The sequence below is a fragment of the Protopterus annectens genome, chromosome 8.part0, assembly GCF_019279795.1.
Source record: "Protopterus annectens isolate FY-2018-M chromosome 8.part0, PAN1.0, whole genome shotgun sequence".
NCBI classification, from domain to species: domain Eukaryota; kingdom Metazoa; phylum Chordata; order Ceratodontiformes; family Protopteridae; genus Protopterus; species Protopterus annectens.
Window position 1 is genome coordinate 911,299,490 of NC_056741.1, and position 13,852 is coordinate 911,313,341.

Consider the following 13,852-nt stretch of genomic DNA (forward strand, 5'->3'; position numbering starts at 1 on the left):
TGTTGTATCTTCCAGGGTTGTTTTTGTTGTTACAGTTATACATTTACAGTATTGGTGTTATCATTCAACATGTAACAATCACAGGTCTCATAACAATCTTTAATCCCTAATTTAACTCCTCCACCTGATTTTTTGTTAGAATGTCTGTTACAGTAAAAACATTTCTACCCTGACAGAACTGGTTTCCACACATTGTTCTTTAACCGTGTTTTTCAAAAACAATAACTATGACATCAGTGTTGAGTCAACATAGTTGTTTCTTTTTTTGAAAATGTGCTGTCTGTGAACTATTAAATATTCAACTGGACAAAATCCTGCCTTGTGTTTTCCAAATATTGAAAATGATCTGATGCAAAAATTCTCTTCCTTGATCTTGACAAATACATGGCATCCTGTCTAAATCGTATGCCCCAAATTAGGCTTAGATGCTCTACACATTTCCTTTCCTTTTTTTAACTAGACTTTTTTCATGTAGTTACTTATACAAAAAAAAATTTCATTCATGGTGACCTGACTCTCCTTGCTATATGTGATTTTTGAAAAATATGTCCTAACACCTGTACAAGCTATATCATCTACGAGGGCTGTAAGTTCCCTACTAACAGTCAGAGAGTCCTTGTGCATGGGATCATTTGTACCAAAATGAATAAGGACAGATGCATACTTCTTAACATTAAGGTATTTTATCATCCTCTGTTTTTGCTCCTGACAAGTATAACACTATTTGATGTTCATTATCTTTGCAAATATAAGTATTAGTTCCACTAATAATTGAATCTCCAGTTACAAGAATATCTTTCCTGACCAGCTCTGAAGAATCTTCATTTTCTAATTTAGTAGTATTTGCTCTATCAAGATTGTTACTAGAGAATCACCTTAATCACCATTAGTTGTCTTAATCCCACTGTTTTCATTGCTTATTACATTTGCAAGGCATACAATTCTCATTCAGCTGGCTTTGTACATCCACAGCTTGAGCCATGTTAACTTCTTTTTTTTTCTTACAGTAATGTCTTCAATCGTTCTACATTCAGTTTTGATTTCTTCCTTTTCACCTGCCCCTTGTGTCTTTTCTTGTATGTTTACTTTTGGAAAAAACAATGCCTTTTTCTATAGATTGAAGGTTTTCTGGTAGAAAAATATAATCCATCCATCCATCCTCAACCCCTTTTCCTATTTTGCACATGGGGTCGTTGTGTCACTTCAACAGCGACTATCATCTGTAGCCAAAATTTATACTGCAGGGTGGCTATCCCTTCCGTGGAAGAAAAATGTAATCATTCCCTGTAATCTGTGCTTTACATAGCAAAGCAGTGACTTGTTTAGTATATGTTCTCTTTGTTTTATAGACATTAATCATTTCTGTCTTCCTTGTTATGTGTTGCGGACTTTGGTCTTTCTTTCTTTCTTTCTCTTTCTTTCTTTCTTTCCTTCCTTCTTCTTTCTTCTATATTGCTCTAAATTCTCATATTGCTGAATATTTGTATGCAGAATTCCAGCATTATCAGTGGTATTATTTTGTTTAGTACGGGCTGAGTGATCTTTACTGATAATAAACACTTCCTTTCTAAATGTGTTCTAGGCCTAACATTATTTATCTCCTCAATCCAGTCATTAATATATGTAACAACCATTCTTCAAGCTGTGTCAATTACACAAGTGCAATCACCATCAATATGTCTAGATTTACCATCTAATATTGGCAAGCAAATCATCCAACTTTTGATATGATCACAGATCATCAGTGTTATCAGGTGCTACCTTTAAATATACATAGCATTTAGTAGACAGTACAAAATATTTGTGTTTTAGTGAATCATTAATGGCATACACATTTAAGGAATCCATTTTCATCAGAAAATGGGATGAAGAATTCTAAAAGAAAGCTATAATCAAAATCAGTTACCACAGAATTTAAAGAGATTTTAAACCAACTTCTTAGAAAAAAAAATCACACAAACAATATACAACTAAATAGTAAATCAAGTAGAATAAAAGTGTTGCTCTGACCATAGCAGTTTTGAAAGTCACACAAAAACTGGACTTCCTTTACAGTGGACGCAAATGCAAGCAGCTTCTGCTAGCTGTTACTTGCAGTCACGTCTCTTTTTAATCATAAAGATCAATACCTTACAAACCAACACAAGATTGTTCGAGATGAGCTCCGGATTGTTTTCTCTGTAGTCTGTGTGAGCTTATAATTGATTAGGCCCCTTGGAATGACTAGAGTTTGTCTTTTTAAAATTTATCCTTTTCTAACAACAAACAGTAACAGTAAGAATTAGAGGTAAAACAAAATATAAATCAAATCTTATCTACAAGCTATCCCTTTCTTCCTACAAACAGTGACAATCAGTGGTAAAAAATAAAATAGAAATCAAAAGAAATTTTGGACTAGATTCAATAACACCTACACTACAGATACATTTAGTGTACAGTTGGTCTACTCTGTATTCAAGAAAATCTCTACTACAATTTTTTGTGCTTTCTAAACACTCAGAAAGATTATACTAGGTATACATGTAGTGTACATTTTGTGGTATTCTTTATGAATCCCCGTCAGTATTTAAAGTTGCAAGAAAGTCTGTAGGAAAACTAACATTAGGAGGAAGAAGGTGTGAGTTATGCTTGTGTTGTCTGGTCACTCAGAACGGTGTACACTTTGTGTAGCCGTTAAGAAATCCCAGGGTTTCTCTTACCAGGCTACTGCAAAGCCAATCAAACTAATGCAGAGTTACTTAGATAAGCTAAACTAGCTCTAAGGTATCCCTATCTTGTTGCAACAAAACTGGAACTGAATTACATAAAAGCTTTACTGTCACTTCCAGAGATAAATGATTATTTCCTTTTCATAGACCAATTGTTTCTATAAGCTTCACATATATGCATTATTATACATCATTTTGGTTGTCACATTAAAAGTATTGTGTTAGGACTTCTAGTGGATTCCACTTTGAAACAAAATCATGCAAACTTGACAGCTAAAGTGATGTACATTTCATAAGTACTTGAGTTAATTTTTAGTTGTGTCTTCAATCATCTTGTTTTCATATTCTATGAAGCATCTGTCAGATTGTGCAGACATGGGTCTGCCTAACTGAAATTGTATTTTCATGGATTACAAAGTATTTTAATAGTTTATGCACTTTTGACAAACTCTCTAAGACATGAGGTATGATGTAACCTTTCTCCCATGCCATAACATCCTGTGGTTGGACTATTGTCATTGGAATTTTGCATGGAAGACCAAGTTATATAATTTAAAGCAAGTCCACAAATGCTGAGCCTTGCTGCTAGTCAGTAAAACTGAATAACTGAACAGAAGGACTTTGCTGTTACTGCAAACAAAATCTACTTTAAGGATAACTTGGTGTCTACTGGTTATGTGTGTTGTTTCTGGCTACCCTGCCTGTATCTGGATGGCTGGGTTTAGCTCTGTATTTTGCCAAGGCTGGCATGTGATGAGTCATAACCAGGGACAGAATGTGTGCCTAATGTTTAAGCCTGAATGGCTATTTTATTATGGTGGACACATGAGATTGCAGAGGAGAATTGAGATGCATGTTCATTTGTGTAAACTTTTGTGCTTTTTGTATAGATGGACAGAATATGCCCCTTATTTTGGAACAGTAAGCATGTATGATTAATTGCTTTGCTCACTTTTGCAGGATGCAACCTTAAGTTCCTGAAGCTGATGCTAACATGGACAGCGTGGAAACCCCTAGGAAAGTGCAAGCAGGCTGGCATTTGATAAAAAAAAAATGTACTGCAAGATTTAACATAAGATGGACTCGTACCCTAGGCTGAGCAGTATAACATATATGCTTTCAACTGCATCTTCATTCAGTTAAACTGTTATTTTCATAGTATACTAGTTATATATGGACACTCAGTAAGGTATGCCATTTTCGAGTGCCCTTAATCAACTGCCAAATGATGCTCAAATTTGGTCACGCTGTTGAATATACTATTGGATATGAAAAAGTAGGATGATATTGCAAACCTGAAACATTCATAGAAAAATGTGCCACCATGGCATTGATTTCACTGCTTACTGATTTTTGTTTTTGTTTTGATAGTAAGTTTTTTTTTATAGTAAAGTTTTATTCTGCACAAGTGTAGATATGCTAGGTGAAGGGTAGTTAAGATGGTTAAGTTCCTAGAATGTGTGTAGATATTGCTTAGTTTTATCTGTTTATTTGTTAACCAGGGTAATGGTTTCCCATACACTGCGCCTTAGACAGTATAGAAACAGAATGAACAAATTATTGCAAGTTGTGATGCAAAAAAAAAAAATAATAATAATAAATAAATAAAATAAAGTTGGGAAAAAGGTGCACATTTGTAGACCCTTAGTGATCAAATTCTGAATTACAAATGTTTTGATAGTAGCTTTAGTAAATGACTCCAAGGTAACTGATATGATAGTGTTTATATTTTGTGCAGAATATGGCATTGAATTATCTTTTATGGGTATGTAGAGATTCGATTATACACAATTTGCACAAGGCAATTGCAATTAGTCATATTTTATGATTTATTTTAATAAAAGTTAGATTGATCAAATTATCGTTCAAATAACATAATGTTTTCAATATGTTATGGGTTTATGCCATTAAGAAGGAGTGGTGTTATTGCAGCATTTGGCGGGGAGTTTATAGATTTAAAATTAACTGTCACTGCTTTTTTCGTTTGCTTTCTGATGAAGTCTAACCATTGTGCTAGAAGAAAAATGTTTGTTATTCAGCGTTTAAATAAATTTTGCGTCCCTCAAGAAGTACGGCTTTTAGCGGCTTTTTCAAGTTGGTTTTCATACTGTTTGTAGCAGTTTTCGTTTTAGCCGACCGCTATGGCCAATAATTCATTTGAGAGTACGCCAACAGCATTGAGAGTCTCAAATGATGAAGGAGATTCTATGAATAAATTATCTATGCTTATTGAACTTTTGTCACAGAAAGTGGGAACCATGAATGAAAGGTTGAACACAGTAGTGGCGGTTCAGCAGCAACAACAACAACAGGACCAAATGGTCGTTCCGATGTCTGTTCCATCAAGATCTGATGGGCAAGCGCTTTTTAATTCCTTACATCCAGGACAAGCCGGACAGAAGGTTTCATTGCCAGTGGGACAGCCAATGCAAACAGGTACTGTTCATAGTATAACATTGCATTTAATGGTGGACAACATCAGTTACAAATGTCTGTGGAAAATGCATCCACCTTGGTAAATAACAGTACCACTGGTAAAAATAGTAATGTTAATGGGCCCATGGTTCACAGGAATACAAACATGCAACAGCAGTTGGTGCAGGCTCCTACTAATGGGCAAGTACAAGTGCCTGATTTGAAAAATTTGGCTTATGTCTCCAATAGGGTTACTTGGAGCGAATAAGGATGGTAATGTGATACCTAGTACCAATACATCGGACAAAGCTATTTCGGAATTATTGAATGCACTAGACTTTAATATGATGAAATACAAAAAATTGTGTCTAGAAATTGAATATTTTCAGGAATGTCTGAGGCTAGAAATTGTACCAAAAGGGCTAAGGACTTGGCGATATCCTACAGGCTTGATGCCAGGATCGGCTTTCCATAATGACTTGATTAAACTTTTTAATCAACAAGGTCTGCAGTTGTTACAGACAATGATTAAACATTACAGCATGACCATTAAAGATTTAGAACCATGCATTCAATCTTAAGACAAAAAGATTAAACAACATGCTGATTTTATCAGATACAAATTTGAGTATCTTCGATGTTTTCAGAGTATAGAACAACATTTAGAAAAAATAAGGCAGACCAAAAGTTCAAAGAGACCAGAAGCAGTATAATATAGGGTCGGCATTCCCCCCACCCCCAGTTTCTCAAATATGGACAAATTGACAGATTGTGAATTCCAGTTCTAACCTTAATGGAAATAAGGGCACAGTTAATGAAGCATTTGAAGCAGCTGGTGATAGTATACAACAAAAAGATTCTTTTGGCATTCCTGACTATGACAAGACAGATCAAGACAATGTCAGGAGAAGTGAAAGAATCAGAGAGCGTAATCTAAGAGATGATCAAGAGGCTGTCATGTCTAACTTCAAGTAGGGTTTTCCAAAGCACAATCAAAGGAAGCAATGGAACAAGAAGAAAAACCACAATCGCAGGAGATGACATCAACTAACTATCAGTGTTCTACACCTCACATTATAAAGAACATACAAGGGGATTTTATTGTTTATAACTTTTCATCTTTTCAAGTAGCAGAACAGCTAGTGGATACTTTATCAAGAGGCTTAACCTTCGTACCCACAAGTAAAATGAATTTGGCACAAACAATTTGTAATTTAAAACTTTTTGTGAGAAAATTGAATTTAAAACAAATGTTGGGAAGACAGCCTATGAATCAAAATCAACTTAGAGTCACGAGCTGTTTTAATCCACCATTGCACAACACGTTTTATACATTTGAAAAAATCTGTGAATTAGACTTTAGGAAATTGAGTGAGAAAAGATTTGAATATAAATACAATTTAACTACGGATGAGAATGATAACCTTGAAGTGTTGTTGGCAGCTGAGGTGGGGGTGATGAACCCAGATAAGGGAGGGGGGCTTGTAATAATGGATATTCCAGATTATGAGATGAAAATTAAAGAAATGTTATCATCAGATACATATGAAGTAGCATCAATCAATGAATATAATAGATTTAATCAATTTATTAAAAGCTTCTTGAACGAATTGTTCATTGAAGCAAGAATAGATATGCATACATTTAACTATTTGGTAGTGGAGTCACCAAGGGCACCCTGTATGTTCGGGGTGCTGAAGATTCATAAGAACATCAATGACCCCCCTTTCAGACCCATAGTGGATGGCAGGAGGTCATCCACTTATGCCTGCGCTAAATTTATAGACCTAATAATGAAGAAATATGTAGCAACGGAAAGATGGATCGTGAAAGATTCTTGGGTTTTTTTAGAGAAGGTTAATAGTTTCAACTTTCATGATGAATATAATTTCTTGACAGTAGATGTCAAGGAGTTATATACGAGTATACCGCACCAGCAAGGTATAGAATGAGCTAAAGCAAGAATGAGACAGAAAGGTGCCCCAGAAGATGAAGTGTTGTTAGTACAAGAGTTACTGGATGTAATTTTGTCATACAATTTCATACTTTTTGACAACCAGTTTTATATCCAAAAGAAAGGAGTAGCAATGGGCTCTCCTTGTGGATCGAGTTATGCTTATTTAGTGATGTCATTTTGGGAGAACACATATGTGTTCGGGAATGAGTCTCTAAAAAGCATCATTAAATTTTATGTGAGATTCATAGATGATATACTGATAATATTTGAAGGTGATGAGCATGTAGTGGTTAATTTAATTAACACACTTAATAACTCTACAGATTTCTTGCAACTAACACATACATTTAACACTTCATTGATCTCATTTTTGGATGTTACTTTAAGTAAAAATGTTCAACAAGACTAGAATAGTCCAGTCTTCAGATTTTGCTGATCTCTGGGCTTTGTCTTAGTTTCTGTGCTATCCATATCCTTATTTGGATAAGAGGAAACTTCTTTGTTCACCAGTGGGAGTGGGGAGCACTGAGCAACCTATTTGTCCCTAGAGGATTGGTTCCAGCCCAGCAACTTGTAGTTTATTGGCCATTTTGGGTCAATTCCTGGCTCTTTTCAACCCCCTGCTATAACGCCCGTTTTTGCGCACTTTAGTGCGAATTAGCGCGTAGTTGCTCATAGAGCAGCATAGGGCAGCGCCAGTTAATCAAGTTTAAACTATTTCTGGCTCCGTAAAGTCTACTCTTCAATTTTTCCCTTAGAACTGCTCTACTTGCAATCTAAACAGCCTATTCTCTAACTGAAAAGCTCAGCACTTGCTCCTAAAGCATTTTTTATACAGGTAAAGCACTCTTAAACAAAAGAAAGTACTTCTTTCACCTAAATTCCCTTGAGTACCCATTTCCCTATAGATCCTTTCTGACTCAGTTACACAGCAATCTTTTTCACTATTCTAGCATGTCGAAGGGTCAGTTGCTGGCATCCTCTCCTGTTCAGCTGGTGAATCTGGGAATCTTGAGGCAATGTTACAATTGCCTCATGTACACAGACAACCCTCTCCTCCTCCCAACAAATACAAATATATGCAAGAGATGCAACTATATAGCCAAACTGGAGGCTGAGCTCTCTCAATTCAGTACTGGCAAGACCAGGCAGGAGGAGAAGGTAACCACGCACACTACAAACCCAGTCTCACATAGAACTATCACAACTGCAAGCCAAACACATAAACACACAAAAACATACTCGGAGGCGCTGATTAAAAATCTACCAAAACAACAGAGGCCTCCAAAGCAGACACCCAAGCAACCGCCACCTCAAGACATAGCACATGCAACACATAGTTCACAAAGTCAGTGTGCTAAACAGTCACAGCCCTTAAGGCCAAACAACATGCCAGACACACTTGTAATAGGTGACTCCATAGTCAGACACACTGACGTCCCACTCACCAGACTGAACAAGGAAAAGGTCACAGTAATCTGCCTGTCGGGAGCTAGAATCCGCCACATAACACAAGCACTCAGGTCACTCCACAGCAAGTACAAATATGACTCAGTCATTGTACATGCCGGTGTGAACGACCTGAGATGTACCTCCCTGGACTACATGAAAAGAGACATAGAGGAGCTCTCTGATTATGTAGCCCAGGCCAGTATGACCCTGACCCTGAGCAGCATCTTACCCTCACCAAGAATGATGCCACAGTACAAAGACAAAATGATCAGTTTTAACAATTGGCTTAATTACTGGTGTCATTCAAAGGGGATCCAATGTCTGTCTGCTTGGGATGACATGCTCGACAAGCCACACTGCTTCGCAAGGGATGGCTTGCACCTGTCACCCCTGGGCTTCCGGATATTGGCCAAGGCTCTTGCCACCCCCATAGTGCCTTTTTAGGCAAGGCTCAAATGACAAACCTACCTCCCTAGAAAACACAAGTGGAAAAAAAATAAGGGTAATGCTGCTCAATGCCAGAAGTCTAAACCTCAAGATGCACGCCCTCCTCAGTATGGAGAACATCGATGTCTGTGCAGTGACTGAAACCTGGTTCAAGGCTCCTGAGAGCACCCCAGCACTATCAGGTTTTACCTCATATCATGCTTTCCGGCCCCAAAACTTGGACCGAACCACAAAAGGAGGGGGAGTATCCATATTCATCAAAGATACCCACACCTCCAGGTTAGTGGCAACGCACGAAGCATCGGAGACCATCCAGGTGCAACTAACCATAGGCAAAACTGCCTTACAATTTGTAGCATGCTACAGACCACCCTCTCAAACTCAGGAAACCCACACAGCCTTCCTGAAGACACTGGAGAGTATGAATGTCTCTCCAAATACCATCATATTGGTTGACTTCAACTACCCAAACATAGACTGGGAACATTACTCAAGCCCAAAGGTTCCTAGAATTCATAAACTCAAATGCGATGGAACAACTAGTCACCATTCCCACAAGAGGAGACAATATACTACACCTGATCATCACAAACATGGGGACAAAATGCTCCACACCGGAAGTATATCCCTCATTGGTAAGATCAGACCATAAATTAATCTCACTGGAAATCCACATCCCACCCCCACCCCCTGCACAAAAGACCACAGTAAAGAACTTCTCAAAAGCCAACTTCACACTTCTTAAGACTGAAGTGGTATTCTTCAAGTTCCCTGGGCCAGTGGAAACCACAACCCACACTGCTGAATCCTTTGCAAATGCCTTCTACGGGCACCTTCAAGAATGCATGGATCATGCAATCCCAAATAAAACCAAGACCCATTCCCCCAAAGGCAGGTGCCCGGTCTGGTGGACCCCAGCCATAAACAAACTTTACAACAGAAGGAGGAAGCTACTACATGACAGAGCAAAATCCCTAAATGGGAAGGCATCTCTGATCAGTACTAGCAGAAAACTATGATCACTCATAAAATCATCCAAGGCCAACTTTGAGAGAAAAATCGCAAAAGACGCAAAAGACAATCACAAGGCCTTCTTTAGCTATGTTAGAAACCTGGGTGGAAACTCCCAGATATGCTCAGAGTTAGTCCAAAATGACAATAAATACACTGAACCCACTGACATTGCCAACATTCTGGCAGACAGGTTCAGTGCAAATTTCTCCTCCCCCTCCCCCCCAAAAGGAGAAATAACTATCCCAGCAGAGTGTAGCCTCCCTAACATTTCAGATGCCCAGGTGAGAGCCACCCTCTCTAAAGCTAAAAACACAGTATCAATGGGACCGGACAGTGTCCCGGGCTGTGTGCTACATGAACTCCAAGAGGAACTAAACCCAAACATAAGGCTGCTGTTTAATCTTAGCCTTACTACAGGATACGTACCCAAAGAGTGGCGTACGGCAACAGTGGTCCCACTTCACAAAGGTGGTGCTTCTACGGACCCTGGAAATTACCGCCCCATAAGCTTGACGAGCCTGATCTGCAAAGCTATGGAGAGGATCATTATGGAACTCATAAACAAAGACATTGTGGACCTACAGACATTGGATCCTACCCAATTAGGCTTTGTCAAGGGCAGATCCTGCCTTTTGAACTTGGTCAACTTTTTTGAAACCGTCACTAAGGCCATTGATGAAGGTAAGGCAGTTCACACAGCCTACCTTGACCTTGCAAAAGCCTTTGACACAACACCACACTCGAGCATCATAGACAAACTCACCAGCTTAAATGTAAACCCATATGTCACGAGATGGGTTGCAAACTGGCTCAAGGACAGAACCCACAGGGTCAGAGTTGCTGGAGCTATGTCAGACTCTAAGCCAGTCACAAGCGGTGTCCCACAGGGCTCAGTCCTGGGACCCCTCTTGTTCTGCATTTATTTTTCCGAGGTACAGGCAAACATAGGAGGATTGTGGCTGACAAAGTTTGCAGATGACTGCAAACTGGGCGCCATAATTGATACTCCAGCGGACACAAACATCCTTCAGAGAGGACTCATAGAAATGGATAATTGGTGCCAGAGCCATGGCCTTAAGCTTAACGCCAAAAAATGTATAGTCATACCCTTTGGGAAAAACAAGGTACCCACAGATTACCACATAGGTGGTAATCCATTAAGTATGGAAGAGGTAATCAGGGACCTAGGGACCCAAGTTGACAGTAACCTCTCATGTGACACTCACATTGCCAAAGTGGTTAGGAAGACCTTCTATATTGCCCACCTTATCATGAAGGGTTTCACATCTAGATCAAGAGAGGTCATTGTGCCCCTGTACTCATCTCTTATTAGGCCAATGATTGAGTACAATGCCCCATTTGGGATGTATCTTACCCGACACCTGCAGCAGTTGGAAAGACCCCAAAAGTTCCTCACCAAGAGGATAAAGGGTCTTAAACATATGTCATATGCTGCCCGACTGAAAAAACTCCAGCTCTATTCAGTCGCATACCGCCTACTCAGAGGTGACCTGTGCCTAGCATAAGGCCATGTCCAATCTGGAATTAATGGACATGCTCCACCTCAAAAAATCCAAATCCATCAGAGCCACGAGAGCAAGAGACTTAAACCTCAACACAGAAATAAATAGGACATGCTGGAGGGACAGATTCATAGCCCAGAGGCTCCCTACACTCTGGAACAGAATCCCAATCCATGTTAGGCAGAGCCCCTCACTAACTCTATTCAAGAGAAGTCTTGACGAGTGGATGGGCGATCGTAGGTTTACCCCGGGGGTCATCTCTGTGCCACTACTAGACAGAGGCACAGTAAACTAAACCCTAAATGGGCGTAGTATTCTCATCCTAAGGGGTGGTGAAAGCCACATACACTCTGGCAAGGCTTATAAATGCCCTAGGGCAGATAGCCTAGTACGAACCTATGAACCTATGAACCTATAAGAAGTATATGAAGCGAAAATCTTCAGAAAGACCACTTACTCAAATAAATTTCTTCATTTTTCAAGTGCACATCCAATGCACCAAAAAAAGTCAATCATTAAGGGCCAGTTGGTAAGAGCTGCACAAATGATTACTTCAGACAAAAATGTCAAAGAAGAATGTTTGAACTTAAAACAAATGTTTTTGAATAGAGCATATCCTAGTTCTTTAATAGAAGAACTTATAGAAGAAGTTAAACTCAAAAGAAACAATGGCTATTTTAAACCCATTTTAAAACAGCAAACCACTAGGCCTAATAGTCAATTTACTACATGGTGCAGTATAGAAACACAAGGGTTGATACAACAATCAAAAGAGGCAGAGTTCAATTTAGCCTGTGTACTTAGATTTTCTCTGGATTACCATAATTTAAGAAATATTATAACAAAAAATTGGGCTATATTGAATGGTGATCATACTCTTAGTTCAAAACTGGGAGCAACACCTAAAATAGTTTGGAAAAGGGGCTTTAGCTTCAAAGAATTGTTGCAGAAACAGCAATCAGAACATCCTTGGATATTCAATAAAGGTATGATGCAGTGTGGTAATTGCTCCTATTGTCATGTCATGATATCAGGTGCTAAAATTGAGATCAATGGGTTCAAATTACATACTAAAGGTAAATTTAATTGCAACTCGAAAGGAGTTGTATATGTTGCGGTTTGCCAAGGATGCCCATCTTTTTATATAGGCAAGACCGAACGCAGGTTAAAAGACAGGGTCTACGAGCACCTTAGAAGTATCAACTTACAAAAAGAGGATAATGCATTGGCAAGGCATGTTCTCACTTATCCAGATCATAAGTTTTGTTTTAAAGTAATCGATCAAGTTAAGCAGGATGTGAGGGGAGGCCCTTTTGGTCTACTATTAGAAAAAATGGAGCTATTGTGGCAAATAAAACTTAATGCCTATACAAACCCAGGCTTAAATGAGAAGTGTTCTTTAATGTGCCTATTGAAACTCAAGAGTTTGGATAGGTAACTTTATCACAATCTATGATGTTGGTGTTAGAAAATTATTCAAACAGCTGGGAGGTTAAGGATTAGAACTAAAATTCCTTTAAGTTTCAAAGTTCTTTTGTGAGAAATTTCTTCTTATGTTCCTTTGAAGTTTCAGATCACACATTCATTAGAGTTTTATGTGTGTTAGTTAATATGTATTTTCATATATAATTTCAGTGATTTTAATATGTTGAGATGTTAACAGAAACTGAACGAATCTCAATGGTTTTAATATTTTATTTATATATGCATCTATAAGATATTTCTTTAGATGTAAATCAATGTTAGATATTTTATATGTTACATATTAACATTTTATTTATTTGAGTACTGTAATATGTTATTAGTATAATATTATCGGTTTTATATATGTCGGAATTACAGTTTAGTTGCATTTGATTGGTATTATGATTTTTAGTGAAGTATGGTTGTTGCTGGGTTTAGATTTGCACAAGGCAATTGCTATTAGTCATATTTTATGATTTATTTTAATAAAAGATTGTTCAAATTATCATTCAAATAACATAATGTTTTCAATATGTTATCGGTTTATGCCTTTAAGAAGGAGTGGTGTTATCGCAGCATTTAGTGGGGAGTTTATATATAGATTTAAAATTAACTGTCACTGCTTTTTTTGTTTGCTTTCTGATGGTCTAACCATTGTGCTAGATGAAAAATGTTTGTTATTCAGCGTTTAAATAAATTTTGCGTCCCTCAAGAAGTACGGCTTTTAGCGGCTTTTTCAAGTTGGTTTTCATACTGTTTGTAGCAGATTATACACCTTTAGATAGATTTAGCAGTCCTGAAACTTTGTATCTGAAGTGGTCAAGACTGTACCTTATAGCCGGCAGTATTTTTATTACTGCATGTGTGAAGAA